Source organism: Portunus trituberculatus, chromosome 48 (genome assembly GCF_017591435.1).
Source record: "Portunus trituberculatus isolate SZX2019 chromosome 48, ASM1759143v1, whole genome shotgun sequence".
Lineage (NCBI taxonomy): Eukaryota > Metazoa > Arthropoda > Malacostraca > Decapoda > Portunidae > Portunus > Portunus trituberculatus.
Genome location: NC_059302.1, coordinates 6,075,094 through 6,097,407, shown reverse-complemented (window position 1 = coordinate 6,097,407; position 22,314 = coordinate 6,075,094). Strand labels below are relative to the sequence as shown.

The following is a 22,314-nucleotide window of genomic DNA, read 5'->3' as shown; positions in this document are numbered from 1 at the left end:
GCCCTGAGGAAAATGCGTTTAGACCTATGAAACAAGTCGATATAAATTACCTATTGTTACTGAGATAAAAGACGAGAGAGAGAGAGAGAGAGAGAGAGAGAGAGAGAGAGAGAGAGAGAGAGAGAGAGAGAGAGAGAGAGAGAGAGAGAGAGAGAGATTAGTTGTCATTCAATACCATAACGCCAAAATTATTGGTTACAACCACGCAGACTGGTCAGAAAGCAAAAGTACATCATCTATTTTCATTCGGCCTTTCATTCCAATAGCTTTTCTTAAAGTAAAGTTTCCAAGCAAGGCTACATCAGCACTGAAAGTTGGATTCGTCAAAGAAAACATAATTCGCGAACAGAGGAAAAAGATGAGTCTTAGTCAGTCTTTCTCAAACAATCTGTCGCTCCGGAAACCCGGCAATGGGCTGACGGACGCACGGGGGTGGCGATGACAGTGACGGACAGAGGAAGGAAACAAGAAGCGAAGGAAAAGTTGCTGACATCTGAGAAAGATATTGGTTATTTGAAGAGACAATTAAAGGTTTGCCATTTTTCCTACGCACACATACATACATACATACATACATACATGCATACATATATTCATATATATATATATATATATATATATATATATATATATATATATATATATATATATATATATATATAAAGAGAGAGAGAGAGAGAGAGAGAGAGAGAGAGAGAGAGAGAGAGAGAGAGAGAGAGAGAGAGAGAGAGAGAGAGAGAGAGAGAGAGAGAGAGAGAGAGAGAGAGAGAGAGAGAGAGAGAGAGAGAGAGAGAGAGAGAGAGAGAGAGAAAGATGCATTACCAATTAATACATACCCTGTATATATCTACATACATATGTACGTGCCAATAGAGCAACATGTGGGCTTAATGTGTCGTTCAACATGTGAAAGCCTTGGTAATCATAAGCGCATATAGATTTGATAGCAGCAAATAAAAAAAAAACTTATCGAGATCCCGAATCCCACACCCTCAGCTGATAACGTGGTTTTATCGGCAGGAATGCAAAAAGTCCACCAAGCAATGACTAACGTTACATATTCAACACTAGTCTTGACTATACGTCTGTCTAAATTGTAACCAAATGGCTTCTTGGACTTGCCAGCACCAAAACAGCTCCCCCTAGAGAGGGAACATCAGACAGACGCAGACCTCCCAGCTTTGCACACAGGACTGCTACATCATCCCGGCAACAGCTGCCTGTCCACCATAAAATTCTTGTTGAACATTAGTTCCCACTCAGGTGCTAGACTCATCTCAGGTTCCGTGACGCAAATCAGTTCAGCTTTCTTGACTAAAGCAACCATCACGTTTTACTCTTTCAATATGTAAAAGAAGAAAAAACAAGAAAAACATAAAAATGGATTAGCTGTGTGTGTGTGTGTGTGTGTGTGTGTGTGTGTGTGTGTGTGTGTGTGTGTGTGTGTGTGTGTGTGTGTGTGTGTGTGTGTGTGTGTGTGTGTGTGTGTGTGTGTGTGTGTGTGTGTGTGTGTGTGTGTGTGTGTGTGTGTGTGTGTGTGTGTGTGTGTGTGTGTGTGTGTGTGTGTGTGTGTGTGTGTGTGTGTGTGTGTGTGTGTGTGTGTGTGTGTGTGTGTGTGTGTGTGTGTGTGTGTGTGTGTGTGTGTGTGAGAGAGAGAGAGAGAGAGAGAGAGAGAGAGAGAGAGAGAGAGAGAGAGAGAGAGAGAGAGAGAGAGAGAGAGAGAGAATATCTGAAAGCTCATGAAACATATATACACTTAAAGACTATGAGAGACAATGATTAATGCTGAAAAACTACCACAAAAAGACAAGCAGATGAACAGATACGTAACGTCACAAGAAAAACAGACTAAACCAGGAATTTTGACAGTGTATCATCATAATCGGCTGACCGTGACCTTCTTAAGACAACAAAAACGAATGACGAGCAAGCCGCGTCTTTGAGATGTAGTTGCTGGTCAGACACCACCACCACCACTACCAAGCGGAAAGACACCCTTCCCTGTATCTTCAGATGTATATATAGCTTCCCCAAAACACATCAGCGGCAGGAGTAAATGTTCTTCCTCTTTTTTTTTCGAGTCCAGGACGAGTAGTGGCAGGCTAATGTTGTGGGAGGGTGGTAATGAGGCCGCAGCTATGCCTGATGGATGCTTCTTTCTGAGAGTTGATGACAAAAGACCCGCTGGATTTAGCATTACCCGCCACCCTTGACAAGAAGAGGAAGATGAATGTTGAAGGCTAAGATGAGAATATTTTCATAGCGCAATATATATACGCCGAAAACTCAAATATCTTCTCGTAAATTATAAAGCAGGAGATTCATCTTCATCTCCGTTCTCTTGGTTTCCTGCACTCGGCATTTTTAACCCTCTCGCTGGCGGCCGGCCAATCGTTTACCCCAGCAGCGAGGGTCGGCGTGCCATTGGCTGAGACTCTGCACGTTCCTATGGCAACCAAGAATTGCACAGTAGAACCCCGCCCAATGTAGGCGTGGCACAGCCAATCCCCGCCTTTGCCAAAATTGGGTCAGGTGTTGCGAGGGGGCGGAGCGCCAGCCTCGCGAAATGACAGCGGCGCGGGGGGCGGTGATCGATCCTGACTGAGGGCCCAAACTTCGCGACTGTGTTTTTTGTTATCTCCTCCTTTCATCGCTACACGCATCTAAGTGATTCCCCTTAACGCACATGTGTTCGATTAGAATTTCCCCTAGCCCTTGTGTCTGTTGGATGGGCCTCGCAGCACAGCACAGAGGCCGCCCCTTGCAACATCTTCGTCCACACCAAAAGCGAGAAGTGGGCGGAGACAAGGAGGCCGCGCCAGTCCACACTCGCCGCCCTCGCCGTCCCTGGCCCGTTATTGATTTATTGCAAGACATCGTTTTTATCCATCGCCTGAGAAAGGGTTCGGAAAAGACACTTTTCCTATTTACTTCGTCCTTTTACCGAGGACCTTCGTTTCTGCTGGTATTTACAAGAAGAATATTTTCCCAATGGCCCTTGCCACTGAGCTAAGAGGTTTGTTCTTCACCAACCGCCAGGTAAGTAGTGAGGTGACACAGGTGAGGCTGAGGAGGTGAGAAAGGCTGCCTATGATCATCACTTTCCCAGGAAGAACCTTCAGACGCACACCATTAAATCTTATCAAAGTTCCATCTTTCACGCTCCCAATCAAACAGACAGACCAGCTAGTGAAAAGTAACATAAATGAAACACACACACACACACACACACACACACACACACACACACCAGAGATTGTATCCACCCTATAAAGATAAAAAAAAATGCTATATATAACAGTGCCAAGGATCTTGAAGGTACAACAACTACATTCAGTGGGTACATAATTATCCGTGTCAACAGGTACCTCTGCGCTAAATACTTAATTACATGGTTACAACAACCGGGTGGAAGATGACTCATGGGAACCCTTGTGGAGGTACACTTTTTGTTCCCCTCCCACACTTAAGAACAAGTTAAGATAGAGATACCCGATGGATGACAGATAAAGCAAAAAACACGAACTAAACAAGTCTTTCCTTCTGTCTCAGCAACTATGGTGAGCGATAAAAAAGAGAAAAGAGTTAAAAAAATGGAATAAGGGCTGGAATTTGTGTGTGTGTGTGTGTGTGTGTGTGTGTGTAATTCACTGTTTGATCTGCTGCAGTCTCTGACGAGACAGCCAGACGTTACCCTACGGAACGAGCTCAGAGCTCATTATTTCCGATCTTCGGATAGGCCTGAGACCAAGCACACACCACACACCGGGACAACAAGGTCACAACTCTTCGATTTACATCCCGTACCTACTCACTGCTAGGTGAACAGGGGCTACACGTAAAAGGAGACACACCCAAATATCTCCACCAGGCCGGGGAATCGAAACCCGGTCATTTGGCTCGTGAAGCCAGCGCTCTAACCACTGAGCTACTGGGCCGTGTGTGTGTGTGTGTGTGTGTGTGTGTGTGTGTGTGTGTGTGTGTGTGTGTGTGTGTGTGTGTGTGTGTGTGTGTGTGTGTGTGTGTGTGTGTGTGTGTGTGTGTGTGTGTGTGTTGTGTGTTTATTTTCTGCTGCTTTTCACATCCAGAAACCCAATACACACACACACACACACACACACACACACACACACACACACACACACACACACACACACACACACACATTAAAAGGCAATTCCACAATATTCATAAAAAAGGTCTCAACAAAAATTAAACCAAATCAGCTTACTAATAAATAAAAAGAGATTTCAAGAATTACTCTCGAATATTCACACTCCCCACCTCAAAAAAAGAAAAAGAAAACAATATGAAGTAGGCAACTAGCGTCATATAAGCGTCATGGAAAATATATGCATATCTTGAAAAAAAGGAATGATGAATCTTAAAAAAACACACGAAGAATTTACTCACCACGCACTCTTGATCCCCTGACACAGCTGAAGAATCACGTAGCAGGTCTCTCCGGTCACCACCTGACGAAAGGTCGTGCCGTGTTCCTTTATCTGAAGAACTGTACGGGGACGCGTTCACCTTGGGTCCATTACTGCGATAGCGACGGATGGGTACACGGACCCACGCGGGGACCAACACTCACATAGGGCGGGAAAGGGTGCCAGCGGAACTCACAGAAGAGGTGAAGCGGGGCAAAGGGGAATAGTGAAGGAGCAGTAACCATAGAGTATTTAGAAGGTGGAGATTTTATCAGGTCATTGACGTGCATAAAATGTTTCGCAGTTCTCTAAGAAATGTTAAGGCAGAGAGAAGTGGAATACTTGTGGAAGAGAAATGTAACACTCGCTTCACAAACATTTCAACGTCGAATCTGTCATGAAAGAGCAGGAAGGAAACAGTCTGACATGCAACTCATAGATGGAAAAGATAAAAGAAAGAAAAACATTAAAATCAGCTGACGTGTATCATACATTCTTCAGGTATATTTTGCTCTTATTTTCTTATATACTCAACATTTTCAACACTGACGTAACTCATGACTCAAGATACAAAGAAGCAGTACAACGAGCAATAGACACAGAGCAGCTGGTGAACAGTGTCAGACAGAACAGTGCGACTCGGTGACTGAAGCAAGGATACAAGAGTGATGCAGGTAAGTAAAGGACGGAGTAAACATGACGAATACGTGACCAAGGCAGATGGTAGGGCGTCAGGTTCCTTTCCAGGCGTACTTAAGTGCCCCCTTAATTATTACTGACTCTAAGGGTCGCACCTTTAGCACCACTTTCCGCGGGTCACGCACGTCGAGGACCCACAGGTGTCCCGGTCCCCACGCACGCTCCTGTGGCTTATGATGGATGGCCGTCCACCTCCGCCTCCCGACACGTCCCCATCCATGCGAGAACGTCAGGCTCACCCCCTTTATCTCCCAGTCTGACGCCTTTATCCTGCCGTCTGTATGTCAGTCTGGTTTCTATATCCATCAGTCCCTCCCATCCCCCCGCCCCCCAACTCACTCTCTCTCTCTCTCTCTCTCTCTCTCTCTCTCTCTCTCTCTCTCTCTCTCTCTCTCTCTCTCTCTCTCTCTCTCTCTCTCTCTCTCTCTCTCTCTCTCTCTCTCTCTCTCTCTCTCTCTCTCTCTCTCTCTCTCTCTCTCTCTATGAACGCTTTTCGTAAACAATATTATTCTGCTTTATCATAGATTCTGTATAAAACAATCAAGGAAACTTTCATGAACCAAATCAGCTATCATTCTCATTGTTTATTGGACTTTTCATCTATCTACCATATGAATCCATACCTCTGTAGTAACTGAGTCCAAATTATCTGTATGTAACTTCATATCTATGCTCTTATCAGACTATTCATGTGTCAATCCACCAGGAGACGCGATAAGAAACGCCCTAACAAAGACAGAGAATGGCGGACCGGCACACACAAAAAAAACAAGCAACTATAGGAAAGGATACATCTGTAGATTCTAGAATAACAAATATTTCTGTTTTAATCTTAGTTTTAGGTTTGTTTTCATGGGTTCGCGACACTGAAAGGTAAGATGTACTTTATTAAGAAAAAAATATAATAGTCAAATATCGTTCAGGGATTCTCTCTGATTTCTAAGGAAATTTAATGTTACAATCATAGCAAAAAGAGGGAGTTGAATTATTAACTTCAACAAATACATTTCGATATATGTTCGCTTTACATAGATAACATTTTATATCAAATTCCATTTGAATAAAGAAGGTTATTATCATTGAAGTAAAATAACGAGAATTTCTTCAGAACAAAACAAAAACAAAGCAAATATGGGAAGAGTTTATTTGTGGATGTACACTATTGTTTCTTTTCTCCTCCTTGTTTGCTGTTTGATTGGCTTGTTGATCGTTTGGGAAATGACTGCTAGGCGATGATTACATGAGTGTGTGTAGAAACAGATAAAAAAAATATATACAAAATAACAACAAATAGGAAGAAAAAGCGAACACGAGAAGAAAGAGGAGAAACAAGCACAAAAATCCTGGCCAGAAATAAGTGAAAGGAGTAAAAGAAGGAAAGAAGAAAGACTTCCATCACCACCACCATCAGCACCAGCCAACCAGCAGAAAGAGAAAGAGGAGGAGGAGGAGGAGGAGGAGGAGGAGGAGGAGGAGGAGGAGGAGGAGGAGGAGGAGGAGTGGAAGCATCAGCAGCAGCAGCAGCATCAGGACCGCCGAGGGGCAAAAACATGTGGGCAGACAGAAGGGGAAAAAACACTAACGCGGAGCGCCAACATCGAAGGCCAGAAAAGGGGAAAGAGCTGAACGGACGTGGAAAACTTTGCCCAGAAAAGTCAGAAATTATTGTTCAGTCGTCCCTGAACAGCACCCATACAGAAAGAGAGAGAGAGAGAGAGAGAGAGAGAGAGAGAGAGAGAGAGAGAGAGAGAGAGAGAGAGAGAGAGACTACTTATTACTACTATCATAATAATACCTGTGGATATTCTTACAATGGGATGAAATGGGGCAGTTCAGCTGATGTCTTTGGCCAATCTAAACACAAATGACGCATTGTTAAATCACTCATAATAACAATGCAGGAAAACTGAATTGGCACACTGCTCACCACACCACGCTGCGCCACCGCTTGCCTGCGCCACCTTACAAAAAAACTAAGTAAATATATGTTTTAAACACCGTGACGCAGAACGTAATCATGTTTTTAAGAAAACGATTGTCTGCACTTGATTGCATCCTGTTTGCATATTGTGTTCAACATTATCTACAAGATAACGATAAGCTTCGATATTTTTATACATTAGTATAAAAATAGGCTGATAATGTCAAGACTATACATGCGAAACAGAAAGGTGTATGGAGATTGATAAAGCGTGTCATCACATTTATCAAGGAAAATAACTTTTTTGTTCTTTCCTTCATTGTGTGATTGAAGATAAGAGGAAGACAACATTATCATGGTTGAAGAGGTATTTTGTAGCGTACAATTCTCTTGGCATGAAATATATTTTCAAAATGGATTACATATCATAATGTTAGATATACGTATATGATGAAAATAGTGATAAAAGAGACTGAAAAGTAACAAAGAAGACTATCAGTACATTGTGACGCGCAGGAATTCCGTAAGGTTATTTTACTAAAGTAACAAGGCAGGTAACAGGAACAGGAGGAGATTGACAAGAATGGTGAACCAAGACTTTTAAACGTTTCTTAAGCGGAAGATTATCTGCGAAACAACTGGAATAGCAGGATAAAAAGCAGTAATAGCACAAATAGCAGTAGAAACAGTAGTAGTAGTAGTAGTAGTAGTAGTAGTAGTAGTAGTAGTAGTAGTAGTAGTAGTAGTAGTAGTAGTAGTAGTAGTAGTAGTAGTAGTAGTAGTAGTAACAGATTGACAGACAAAACGCACAAAAAAAAGAGTACAAATACATAAACGCCTGCAGTACAGGGTTGAAAACAAGACACTGGAGAGGGGAACAAGAAGAAAACAAGAGAGCGAGGAAGTGTTATCAAGGCTTTCTCGTACTCAGTCCTCTTATTCTGATCTTTGTTCGACTTGTAGGGGAGATGAGCTCGACACATTTGTACCCTGTGCCACACATCCCACGCCGGGGACACATTGAGGTGAAGTGAATGAGGCAAGTAACGAGGGAAAGAGTCTGTAATTAGTGTATAAGATAAGAAGGAGTTGGGATAGTGAAATGAAGTGAAAGGTTGTCAGTGATGAGTGTGGTGGTGGTGGTGGTGATGTGGTAATGGTAGTAGTGGTGGTGTTGGTGGTGTGTATAATGGGAGGGGGTTGCATTAAAAAAAAAAAATAGAAATATATAGACTAAATAAAGAAAATACATATGGAATAAGATACTGAAAAAATGGATACAACTCGACTACAAAGCATGGCACATTACCTTATTTCTGGCAGCGCCTGGCTCTCAACATACCTGCAAAATAAAATTATATTAGAAGTGATATAAAACTTCATCAAGGAGATTAAACATAACGTGAATAGAGTGCATTTTAGTTCATTGCGGTTAGACATAAAACTGATGGAATCTAAGGAAGACCATTAACGTTGGAGAACCGTGCATAAATTCGTGTTTTTTCAGAAGAATAAGGAACCGTCACTGATCCCTCACACCTGACGTCTTCCTGTCCTTTACCTACACCACAAAGTCGTTGAAAGTTAAGAAGGGAAGCATCACTAATACCCACGGATCCCCGGAGTACTTACGAAATACTTTTATCGCATTTCTTTCCTGCAGCGGACACATTTATCAGATAAACTATACACCTTAAAGCTAAACGTTGATATCTTGTAACTCCTTTGCAAATTAAAACAAAAACAATATAACGAGAACCTTTCCTTTCATCACATTTCTTTGTCATTTAGCACCTGATGTTCTTCCGTTTCTCCCAAACCACCAACCAGCCATCCCCTCTTCCTTCATCAGACAACAAGTGCACCACATCCAGAAATTGAACCCCTGTAGCATAACGACTTATTACAAAACTTTGGGGACTCAACAGTGAGACGCCTCCGAGCCCCAAAGGTCGAGTCACACTAGAGGACTCGGCGGCGCGGGAGCCTTGCGAGCCAAGGAGTAACACTGTCGTGGCCTCACAGCAGCAGTATCAATAATCGCTGAGGCTGCGTCATCTTGGCGATGCTGCTTCCCGCAGCGTGAGGTGATGGCACTCCTTGTCTCCGTGTTCCTGTCCTCATTCCCTCTGCCACTCTGCCTCTTCACTCCCTTTCTTTATCTTATATACTTGTTTTTACGTCATGTACTTCTCCCTTATAAGGTCTAAAGCCATGTTCCCGGGATGAATATTGAGAAGGTAAGGGAAATACATAAATAACAATATGGTATGACTAAAAGCATTAAGAGAGAGAGAGAGAGAGAGAGAGAGAGAGAGAGAGAGAGAGAGAGAGAGAGAGAGAGAGAGAGAGAGAGAATGATTTACAACGCAGATAGAAAGAAAGAGCATGAGCAGAACCTCTATGATGTGTGCTTGCATTGTTTGGATGAGAGAGAGGAAATGGCTTTGTTTTTTACCCAATGTCCAGCACAGGAACAATAGACAGGCCGCGTGATGAATAGCCAAGACCACTCCCCTGCAAGCACCCATACATAACAACTCTAACTACAGACCCGACGCACCCACATCCGCATGACCAGACGAACGCACCCTCCATTCACGTACGCATGCAAAGACAAAAAAAAATAAATAAAAGACATAACCATCAAAGAAATTTAGCACTAAAGTCATGTTCTTTTTTATTCCCGGAACAAGGAAGTCTGAGTGAAAAGGTAGGTGGTTCGCAGCGGACTGGAGGCCTATCACACTCTCCCACACCAACACCAGCTGCCCCGCTTCCTGGGGACGTGTCTTATGTGACAACAAGTTTAACGCGGTTAGGGGACGGTGATCCTGGGGCCCGGGGCGGAGAGGCTGGGTCGCAAAGGAAGGGAGCTGGGTTTTCATAAGTAAGGAGGTTAGAGTGGCCCGAGGCGGCACAGGTAGGCTGTGGGAGGAAGTGAGGGAAGGAAGACAAAATGAAAACTCCGATTCTGTTTTGATCTGAATAATTTTGTGACTGACGTGTTTCTCCTTGAAGGTTTTTCTTCCTAGATTTGCGACATGATGGTGGGAATGGAGAGAGAATGATGTGAGGACGAACTCCATTCAAGTTTCATGGTAACATATACGTACTAAAGACAAGTGTGTGTGTGTGTGTGTGTGTGTGTGTGTGTGTGTGTGTGTGTGTGTGTGTGTGTGTGTGTGTGTGTGTGTGTGTGTGTGTGTGTGTGTGTGTGTGTGTGTGTGTGTGTGTGTGTGTGTGTCAAGCATACTGACTTAACAAAAACCTGCAATACTCCAGCATAACACTCCCACGTCCTTCATTCACTATACCTGGAACTGTACATATCTCGACAACTTCCTTCGTATCTTTATACATATCCGCCACGATTCCATTCCAGTTGGTACGCTTTAAGACATATTCGAATCTTTTTATCGTAATTTCCTTTATGTACGAGGAGCTCTTTTTTGCCAAGGGTCCTTCGTTTCTGCTTGAGTGGGAAGTCCTTGAGGGAGGACGACGCCTCTGGGCCAGCCTCGAGCGCTCCAGCGAGTTCAAGGGGAGGCAGCCGGCCAGGAGGTAACCAAGTGTTGCGGCCACTCGTGCAGACCCAATTGATCTGGCCCACTTTTGACTTCTTTCTATCTGCCTTCTTCTTCTTCTTCTTCTTCTTCTTCTTCTTCTTCTTCTTCTTCTTCTTCTTCTTCTTCTTCTTTTTCTTCTTCTTCTTGTTTCATTTCATCACTTTTTTATATATTTGCACTTTTTTTCTATTCATGTTATTTCGGTTTCCTTTTTTTTTTTTTGTATTTTCAATTAGTATAAAGGTAATTACTATTTATGAGGGGATTATCAAAGCATGCTAATGAATGGACACACACACACACACACACACACACACACACACACACACACACACACACCTATTCATTTCCTCAGAATTTTTTTTTTATTAGACATCACAGAGGCAGATCTAACATCATTAGATTAACCATTAACACCATTGCCATTACCACAATTACTACAAAACTTACATACATACATTCCGACTCATACATACAGAGAACAGTGTTTCAATCACTCTTAGACGTACTGAAAGAGTCGTAAAGAGAGTGAGAGGTGCATCGGAAAAGTGCATGATTAAGAGTAATTGAGGGAGGCGATCCGTGGAGGTGGAGTGAAAGAGTGAGTGTTCCGGGGATTAATCAGCGGGTAAGAGTGGCGATGGACGATTCACAGTGGAAAGGCATCATAATTTAAGTCTCCTCCCTCCCACTCACTCCGCCCACCCTGGTGCGCGCCGCCCCTCGCCTCGCCACACCTCATGATTAATGCAGTTCACATTTCACGATTAACAACCTCGTTCGTTTCGCATGCATGGCGCTGCTGGCCGGACGCTGAGGGGAGAAAAAGTGTGACTGAATTTCCGCCTGTGATGCCGTGATTAATTGCCGAGCTCTAGCTACCTAACCCTTTTCGTCCCTCTAGAGGCTGATCTACCTTTGATAACACAAGGAAATCTATCTCTTCCTCCTTTCACACGATGAAGATACACATCACTCATTGTCTTGATAGTGGTGTAAATTAATTGTATCCGCGTCCTGATTGTCAGTTTGAATTACTACTTCGTGAGGGTTTTGTAGAGTAAAGAGGAAGAATGTCTCCTAATTATATGAATGAATAAGGAACGAAGTAGTAAGAGCAAATCGAGTGGAAAAGGAAGTTGTAACATTGTGTTAATTTTTCGCAGGTAAGTCCATCACCTGTGTCTCCAATGTGGATAAGTGTCGCATGTATCTCCTTCTCTTGACATCAAAGCAACATAAACCCGCGTCTTGCTCCCATAACCTGGCCACATCTCACCTCCCCGTCACAGTACCGCCGCACACCCACTCCGCCGCCGCACACTGAACGAATCCACCGGATGACAATCAATATAAGCCTGAGACTTCATGAATATTAACGAGAGCAAGGAGCGTCGTGACACCCCCTCCTTCCCGGGACATAAAGAGTCACACACTCTAACATATTGCCACATCTACCCTAACGTCACCTTCCCCTCCACGCCCTCCACCTCACCAGGACGAGACTCATGATCATAGCACGGCAAAAGAACGAGTGACTCTTACATCCCTGCGTGGCATAGCTGGGTAATGTCGCTCCCCGTGACTATTACCGCCGCCTAAGTGATGGGACATGATTGCTAATAATTTGCAGAGGCTCAGATGTTTGCATTAGTTCATATGACATCTCGTGATACTTCTTAGTCTGTTCCCTAACTATTTCTTATATCTCTCTCTCCCATTTCTTATGCGTTATTTTGCTAAAAACAGGGATTCAAAAATATACCCGGTAGTAAATAAGCTGATTCACCAATCACTCCATCAGGTGAGAGAAAGCCACAATCCACACAGTGATGGTGGTACCTCAACATTCCTAGCCGTGGTCGAGACATTCATCGGATCCCCGAGCCTTAGCAACACCCATGAATTAGTCCGCCGAATTATGAGACGTCACACTCTAAGACGTGTCACCTGCGAGGGAAAGTCTCACTAAAAACGAGATTTGTGGAGTTGCCTTTGAGTACGCGGATGGAGCGGCGCCAACCCGTGATCAGGATGCTGCACGTCATCAGCGGCTCCTCTCACACCCCTACCCACTGGCGATGTCTGTACCACACCACTCACACATTACTGGTTTTCCCGTTTTTTTTTTTTTTTTTTTTACTGACGGTGATATACCCACGAGGAAAGAAAAGAGACAAAAAGTCATTCATGGATGTTAGATATATATATATACTCGCCCCACTCTACACCTAACAATCTTCTTGAGCGTGATCTTGTTTTATCTCTTCTTCAAGGATTTCTAACTGGTGAACGCAGTGCAGGCTTCCTGTGAGAGGGTACAAGTGACTGGCGGGCAGCGGCGGCGAGGAGACACAAGGGAAGGAAGGGGCTAAGTATGACAAGGTCGTGCCCGACAAAGGAAGATCAGTGTTGCATGAAGACCATTGTGGACGGGCTGGTCGCAGGAAGCCTGGTACAACACGTCCTTAATTAGCACATTGTTCTGCGGCTCCCCTCACCGTCAGCGGCTAGTGGTCTCGTTAGCCGCCCATAACTACAAAATGATACGAAGGGTTTCCACCATGCCAAGTATTCCCATGTATCGGTGATGCTAATATTTGAAATATATTTTTCTTAAAGAAAATATATGCATACTAAGCTTATATTTGCACATTAAACAACACGATGTTCTAAATTAACTTGCAAAAAAACAATCATAATGAAATCGTAACCGAATTCTAAATATCGAATTTTAAACATTGCATTTAAAATACATGTCTAAGCTTTCAAACCAAACTTATTGATTTACAACTAATGTAACAGAATATATAACTAGTGTTTTAAACAAAACTTAAAGACAGTATTTAAAGAATAATATTGTTTACATATATTTTTTCTTTGTATAAAACATAGCAATCAATGCTAGCCTGGGAGACTGGGAGGGAGCAGAGGGAGAAACAGTGAGGCAGTGATGTCAGTTCAGCTAAACATAATTTATCACCAGCTCAATACAAATCAAAGACGTTAGCCATTACAGGCGTTAAACTAACCCGATACATGGATTAGCGATGGTCGTCGCCGCCGCCGCAGCCGCCGCCTCCAGGCTCTGTGCCGCTAACCAGATGATAATGTATAAGGAATCAATGACTCGCCATATAAGACTGGGACCTCTGCTACTGTACTTCCTTGTTTTTATGCGCGCGAGGCAGGTGGGAGCCAATAATGGGCGTCACTCAGGTGTTGGCCGAGTGAATATTGTATGTTAATCATCAGGCAACGCGGCGCGGACATAAGGAGCTGCAATGGATTGGTTGAAACCACATTTCTGAAATCCACCAGCATCGAACAAAGGGAACGGCCGGTGGAGCTGTTAAAGTTTTTGTATCTTAACATGACGACTGCATTGATCAACTTAGAAACACAACTCTCCTTATGATTGCAGTGACAGAGAAAGAAAGGGAGAGAGGAGAGAGAGGAAAAAAAGTATATTAAAGTGAGACAGAGTAAATAATCGAAACACTAGTAATGAAATGCTTGATAAATGCTCTTTACTTTTTTTTATCATGTCACTAAGAGATGAGAAATGAAAGTGTTAACTGAACTGTTGAGTCGTTTATCAGTGAAGGAAAGATGAATACTGAAAGAGCTACAGGATAGATATTCGAGGTCCATATTCCTCTTAATGTGATTACATTTAGGAAGCTGTAATTCAGAGGAGGAACATGAGTACCTTTGTCTTTAACTACACAAAAAGATGAACGAACACATACTTACGTCGAACGCTGTATCCAGTATATTTCCTTTCTCCTATGTGAAGTCAAGATAATAGGAAATGAATTTTTCAATTATTCATAAAATGTCTTACAAATAAAGTGTTGCTTCTATGTTTTCAGAGCGTGCTTCCCACGTAAACGTCAGCAGAGTTCTTCGAATTCCACTATCTTATTTTCCAAGGAATCCTTCAGATTACTGTTTATAGTATTTCCATATCTGTCCACGCAAAAAAAAATGCACTTAAAAGGAACGGAGAACAATATATGATTCGGTAACACAGCACGAAAACAACGCGAGCCAAGCCAAGCACTGGACGACCCACGAGGTTGAGTACCATCTGCGATACTGCACAAAAATTGAATAACGCTACCTTATCAGATCCCGTCCTTATCTTGCTCCCGTTTAGTCTCATTTTAATTTGAGACAAACACATTCAAATTTTGTTGTGTTCAACCGGAACTTTGCTCTATCAAGTAACGAACTTTGGTAAATATTGGAACAGCACCTTATGATATTTTTAGGAAATATTTACACACGGGACGTCAGTGCAGAGAGTTATTGCATTAAAAACATATGATGTTGTGGAAATTAGAGGATAAAAAAGTATACATAAAAATACAAAGTAAATCAACACACACACACACACACACACACACACACACACACACACACACACACACACACACACACACACACACACACACACACACACACACACACACACACACACACACACACACACACACACACACACACACACACACACACACACACACACACACTTTAAGATATCCTTGTAGACACACAAGAAATGGTTGGCATATTGTATGAATCATCTCTAAATGCTGCATGTAAGCTCATGCAGAAATATGTGATAACTAGTTAATTTTCAGTTATTTATAGCATATATTGTATTCAAGGATACATATATACCCATGTTACTAAAGTGTGACAAAATAAAAGCAGCGTCATAAGACACTAAGATAAAAGACCCTCCACTTTATCGGATCATGAAACTCTAAGAGGGAGTCGCAGTTTGTTACTCGCTTGGTCATAGTACCCAAGCTGGGTCACCTACAACTGCTACTAGACACTTTGCTTAGCCTTATCTATCAAGCGTTATCAGCGATCCTGGCTTTCCCCTACAATACGTCATATTGCTAGTAAGTTCAGACTGAATTTTTTTAAATATTTTGCTATGTGCTTGTGTTTCAAGATGAATACATCGTACTAGTATCATTATACTGCATTTATAGAGGTATACAAGACTATCTTGAGGAGGCGTCGCGTAAAGGGTGTTGAAAACAAGATTACAGGGGATTGCAGGGGCCGCTACGAGACTTATGATAGAGTTATCAGCTTGGGTACAAAGATAATAATTATTTCAATGAGTTTCCGCCATTTCTCAAAAGTGAAAAAAAAAACCAATGAAAGGAGAAAAAAAGGCACGTGTGATAAAATGCTTCTGAAGTTTCTTGTTTTTAACCAATATTATCAAATTGCAGATGTTGTCTTTTTTATTTTTGAGATCAATAGTTGTGTGTGCATTCAGCTGATATCCTATCACTTTCACTTGTATGATAGTGGCAACACTCACTGTCGCGTACCCCACAAACCTCTCTCTCTCTCTCTCTCTCTCTCTCTCTCTCTCTCTCTCTCTCTCTCTCTCTCTCTCTCTCTCTCTCTCTCTCTCTCTCTCTCTCTCTCTCACACACACACACACACACACACACACACACACACACACACACACACACACACACACACACACACACACACACGCAACAGGCGCATTATTTTTTTTTTCTATGCTACGTTTGCATTTCATATCCTTATCTCTACATGTAGTACTTTATTGATAAATTCAAGTCACAATCACCAGCACCATTCTCTTCTAGTTAACTTTGCCTCTCCCCTGTGACTGTGACTGTGACTGTGTGTGTGTGTGTGTGTGTGTGTGTGTGTGTGTGTGTGTGTGTGTGTGTGTGTGTGTGTGTGTGTGTCCTCGTGCCTACAGAGCGTCCGACTGACATGGCCAATTATTGGAAATCGAGACCCAGAAAGGCACCGTCCCAATCGCCGGGTGCCATGTAACCCCCGGGACATAGGCAGGGGATGGGAGGCGCGCCACGGATACCCGCCGCCACGGTACTTTGAGGACATAGGTAAGTCTAAAGCACATTCTTGTATACGCATTTTTACATAGAAATCACAAAAACATTACTTTTTATCTTAGATTTTGCTTTTATTTTCTTCTATCGACAAGATATAACACTCAGGTTTCATTAATGCTAGATTGTTTTTCCCATTGATATTGCATTCTTAGTCTAGGTTACAGATTTTTAAACATTCATTTCATCTCTATCTCTTCACCCATGTCCACAATACTACTCTACGAATGTACCTTGCACGTTGAGTTAAAAAAAAAAGTGCATTCTGGAATATCATGCACGTTATGGGGAGATAAATACCAACACTTTCAGAAATGATGAAGCGAGGGCCGGCGCTGTACGTAGAGCAGGGAGCCCATACGAGATCGACAAAACTCATTAGTGACTTTCAGTGCGGGAGAAAACCTTTGGTGTTTCCCTGCCACTAGCGGACTGCACGGCTCCGTCCCCCATCTTCCCTCTCCCCCTCCTCCCTAGCTCTCAGTTTTTGCCTCGCCTGCCTCTCCACGCTTCGCTGCCCATCCCTCCTCCTCCTCCTCCTCCTCCTCCTCCTCCTCCTCCTCCTCCTACTCCTACTCCTACTCCTACTCCTACTCCTCCTCTTCCTCCTGCTCTTTCTTTCCTTTCCATTCACTTTCTCTTTCTTTTCACCACCACTGCTCTATCTTTTGCTTCCTCCGCGTTTTTTTTTTTTTTGTCAGTCCTAATATTGTTGTGCTTATTGGTTTTCTTTTCGCTAATAACGCATCTGTTCTTACTCCTTTTATCTCTTTCTTTTCGGGGTCACTTTTTTCATATTGATATATTTTTTTCACATTTTTCTTAATTTTTTCATTGGTCTTATTTTTTTTTATTTTCTTTACATTTTTCCGCTCTTCTCTAGCCATCTTCAACTCTCTCTCTCTCTCTCTCTCTCTCTCTCTCTCTCTCTCTCTCTCTCTCTCTCTCTCTCTCTCTCTCTCTCTCTCTCTCTCTCTCTCTCTCTCTCTCTCTCTCTCTCTCTCTCTCTCTCTCTCTCTCTCTCTTTTAATCCGTCAGATGCCAGCCGTCTTCCTCGTTTCCTTAATCACATTTTTTTTCTCATTTCCTTTCCGTTATACATTTTACTCACAAATTAACCTTATTCCTTATCAGACTTACTTTTTTTTTGTAACTAACTTTTTCCTCCATATTCCTCATCCCTCTTTTTTATTCGTTTATCCTCACGCTCACTTAGGCAATTTATCAGCTCACTAGTTCAAAATTCAAGCATATTTTCCTTTATTTCAAACGGAGCTTTACTTGTTCAGTTTTAGTACAGAGGGTGAAGGGAAACACCACGGGAAACTTTTAACCAAAGCTAGAGAAAATGATGATAAAAATGTATACATGGAAAGACGGAGGAGGATAATTCGAGAGTAATGTGAGGGGAGGGAGGAACGGCGAGGCAGCAGCGGGAAGGCGAGGGTCTCCGCGACGACCCGACAGGAAGGAGGCGCGACACACACATTTTTCCTAAGCCTTCCAAGACAGGCCAGGATGGAAAAAAAAAATAACAAAGTGATGCCTGAGTTGCCGTGTGTGTGTTGCGCTCTTCTGATGGCGTATTTTGTAGCGTTATTACTCGATATTTAGGTATGCACTGACAAGATTCGAGCATTGAGATGTTAGATATCTCAGTGTAAGGTCTAAGAATAATACCGAAGAAAATATGTGGAAAAGGAGATACAGTAAAAAACAAATACATCACTTAAAAGGAAGAGCCTGGATTCATAAATCATATTACATGAAATACATTACAAAACAAAACTTTCCTCATGGAGCGATAATATGAGCACTTCTATCAGCCAAGTATTGAGCATAGAGCGAGCCATCTCAGTCTTGAAGCCTTAGTGGAGGGATGAGCAAACCTAGTTCTTGTGAGGGATGAGCATCTCCCTTCCTTACCGTCCCCAAGCATCCCACCGCCACTCAACAGGACCCCACAGCCCGCCTTTATGCAGATGTGTGGGCTTCACGAGATAGAAGAGAAGGAAATGGAGAGCGAGCGTCGAGGGAAAGGAAGAGTGGGTTGGGGTGGACTGTAGATTATAAAAGGAGAAAAGTGGGGGACAGAATTTTACAGGGAGTTAAATTGTGGGGAAAATAAAAACAAAAAAAGCCGACTTGAAAGCAAATAGAGGAAATAGATAACAAGAATAAGTGGGAATTATATCACAACTCCTTTCATTCTTGTTTTTAGAGATCCTAGTTTCCGTTCAAAATTTCCAAGATAGAGAGGTGAAAATAGCAAGTCTTATAATAAAATCGTGAGAGATAAACATGATGCTAAAAAAATGAAGAATGAGGAGTCAGTCGTTCAGGAAGTAAGGAACCGTAGAATAGGACTAAATTGCAACCTAAAAACAAGGGAAGTGTATTACGATAAGGTAGGGAAAATTACACCATGTTTAGATTGTATAGTAAATCTGCCCCATCCTGTATTTCACCTTCCTGCTCCTCCTCCTCCTCCTACTCCTCCTCCTCCTTATCACATCATCACCATCACCACCCTCATCATCCTCTTCCTTCTCTTCCTGCGCCATTATTACCTCTTAACTCTACTCTAAGGTCCATATATGCGTGGTGCTGCCCGGCATACCCCAGCACTCAGGCACAAAGGAAAAGGAGAGCATATCGTGGGTCTTTCTTGTGCTCGATGGAGTAAATATGATGGGCCGTCAGTCTCGCTGGTCAGCCGGTTCTTATGCTTTACTTTACGCGTAGAATCTCTTACGTGGGTTGTTTTTGCGTGCTCTCAATATCCATTTTTCCTAAGTCGTTTTCTTCTCTCTCTCTCTCTCTCTCTCTCTCTCTCTCTCTCTCTCTCTCTCTCTCTTTCAACGAGGTAATGAAACGGCAACAGACTTATGTTTGTATATGCACCGCCGTGACAGCTTTCAAGAGGTACCACACCTTACTGCATCATTTCCTTTGCCTTACCATCACCGCGGTCCAACCCCCGCCCGCCAGCTCGCCAGAGGAAGGCAAAACTCCCCGTGAAAATAATCTATATTAGAGTCCCCTCGTTTGACGCGCCGTGCTCTACCGCTCCCCGTCCGCCTCCCTGCTATGACGACGCGCCCGAGGAAGCAGATCATAATTCTAACTCTTGATAAGAAGCCTCAGGGTCTCTCCATGGGGCAAGGCGTAGTGCCGAGGAGACAGAAGAGCAGGAGGAGGAGGAGAAGGTAAGGAAGAGGCGTTATGGTCCTAAGGGCATACGACGTCTTGTACAAACAGTGCAAAGACAACAAGGAGGACGTCTGTGCCAGCTGCCTGACTCCCTTGTGGCGGCGGGGCGACTTCTCCCTCCTTCAACAAACACTACGAGGCCCATATGAACCCAGGGTGGGAAGCCACACACACATATCTTTCTCTTTTTCTGGCTTCAACCCCCTCCGCTGAGTGCGGGAGACGCTGAGATCCAAGACAGACCTGTCAGTATCAAGCACCAAGTACTGTTTAGCGGAATGTACACCAGGGTGGCACAATCGAGCCAATTGTCGCGATGACTACACGTGTACAATGAAGCGACGGAAGATTTTTTTGCACTGTTGCTTTTTTCACTTAACGTCAAGAAAGGTGGGTCAGAGGTCGGGAGGTGGATCACTAACAGCCTGCGACAATGGGGCGTTTTTGTTGACTCCCGGAGTCCGTACCCGCCACTCCCCGCTGCTCTGACATTTATACCAGGAAACAATAAATTGCTCGCAGTAAGGAAAAAGCCTGCCAAAAAGTGACCTAGACACTACAACCTGTGCATAACTGGGCAACGCCTCCAGAGAGCAAGGGTAATGAGGCTTGCTGGTGCATTACCGCAGACCTCCGACTCGTTGATGGTTGGCTGCATGATTTGATGGGGAAGTCTTTCCATTTCCTTGTAATGAGGTAAATAACAAGCCTTGGAAGCAACCCCCGCGACCCGTTGATGCCTCTGATACTTGGGCATCCTGCTTTAGTCCTACATTTCTCTCTCATTTCCAGCGAGCGATGTTCACCGTATTTGGCTAATGGCACGTTATTATGCATGACAAGGCAGACATTTACTCCTTCTGTATTCTTATTACGACACTTCCTCTTCCTTCAACTCCATTATTTCATTCAATAAATATCCGTTGATTAAGAATATTTCCGGATCTTTAACTTTTCAATATTACAAATTTATGTAGATGTGAAATTGCGAAGTTAAGAATAAACTAAATAAACAGGCAAATAATCGCCGCATTGCCGAATTACTAAAGCCAAGACTACGCCATTCAAGATGAATTACGGTAATTCCTACTGTAAAGGGCAGAACACCACCTGACATCACCCCTCGTTCTGGACCGTTCGGCCACTCCCGAGCAACACTTCGCTCATTTCTCTCTGCCACGTATGTCTCGAGAACCCTGCTTCTTCCGGTCACTCCACGTCTCGAGGCCCCAGTGAACACCTAACCGAGTCTACCTCGAGCCTCGCCAACACCCAGACGGCAGAGAACTCCCTCTGGACTGGCCTCTTATCTGCTGCCCTGGTTTCACCCTCTACCTGCTTCCCGGCGCCGTCAACGAGTCTGCCTCCAGTGTTGGTGAGATTAGTGTTCTACTGGCCCTCACTCGCTCTGGAGGGAGACTCATGGTGAGAGCCGGGTGGTGTGCAAGGTGTCCCTTTTGTTGTTGTTATATTGTGTATACCTATGTGTTCTTGCAAGTCTAGTAAACTTGGAACCATTCGAAACTGTTTATTACCGCCCTCACCGGGTTAAGTGTAGTTCATCCTGGGCCCAGTTTAGAGGGGGCAGGCCAGTGATGGCGTTTCGCACCTCGACCCCGCAGCAAATAGACTAAACTAGTAAGTTATTACTACTTACACCTACCAAGAAAACAAACAACAAAAAATGGTGTTCATAGGAAAACCAGATCATTTTCTCTTCAATTACTTTCACCAAAACAACAAGAGAAATTACACGATTCCAATCAAATTAATCAAGATCAATCATATACTTACGAATTTCCTACTTTTTTTCTTCCTAACCTCCTTCCTTCCCTTCTCGCTACTGCGCCGACCATCAGGTATAGGGGATCCATCACCGCCCACAGTAGCGCCACGACGCTCATTACCGGTTAATGGCTTAATTTATGCCTCTTTTTCCCCTCTTTCCTCGGTCTCTACTCCCTTCTCAGCGCCGCCTTCCCCAGGACCACTAAAACCCACGTCCGCCTCTTTCCATCTCGCTTGCCACTTGCATCCACCCTCCAGTTCTCCCACACTCAAGAAGTAAAGTCTAGAGCGATGTCACAGCATCTCATGGAATCATCTTCAAAATGCAGGTTCCATTTCAACGTCTGTAATTTGCACCACACACAGACACACACACACACAGACACAGACACACATGCACGACAGCAGTAAACAGAAAGATAGGTAGGCAAAAGGACAGACAAATAGACAGATACGAAGACAAACAAGTAAGAGTGTGTGTGTGTGTGTACAGTGTGTGTGTGTGTGTGTGTGTGTGTGTGTGTGTGTGTGTGTGTGTGTGTGTGTGTGTGTGTGTGTGTGTGTGTGTGTGTGTGTGTGTGTGTGTGTGTGTGTGTGTGTGTGTGTGTGTGTGTGTGTGTGTGTGTGTGTGTGTGTGTGTGTGTGTGTGTGTGTGTGTGTGTGTGTGTGTGTGTGTGTGTGTGTGTGTGTGTGTGTGTGTGTGTGTGTGTGTGTGTGTGTGTGTGTGTGTGTGTGTGTGTACAGTGTGTGTGTGTGTGTGTGTG

At 43.5% G+C, this 22,314-nt stretch overlaps 1 protein-coding gene and 1 long non-coding RNA gene across 6 annotated transcripts in view; one reads left to right on the top strand and one right to left on the bottom strand.

Moving 5' to 3' along the window:
• Positions 1-22,314, bottom strand: part of LOC123498391 (zinc finger protein rotund-like) — a 538,442-nt gene that overhangs the window by 466,915 nt on the left and 49,213 nt on the right. The window lies entirely within an intron of this gene.
• LOC123498392 overlaps positions 16,319-22,314 on the top strand; it is a 55,761-nt gene continuing 49,765 nt past the window's right edge. The window contains exon 1 of the long non-coding RNA XR_006672676.1: positions 16,319-16,543. This is a non-coding gene — a long non-coding RNA (uncharacterized LOC123498392). The remainder of the gene's footprint in view (positions 16,544-22,314) is intronic.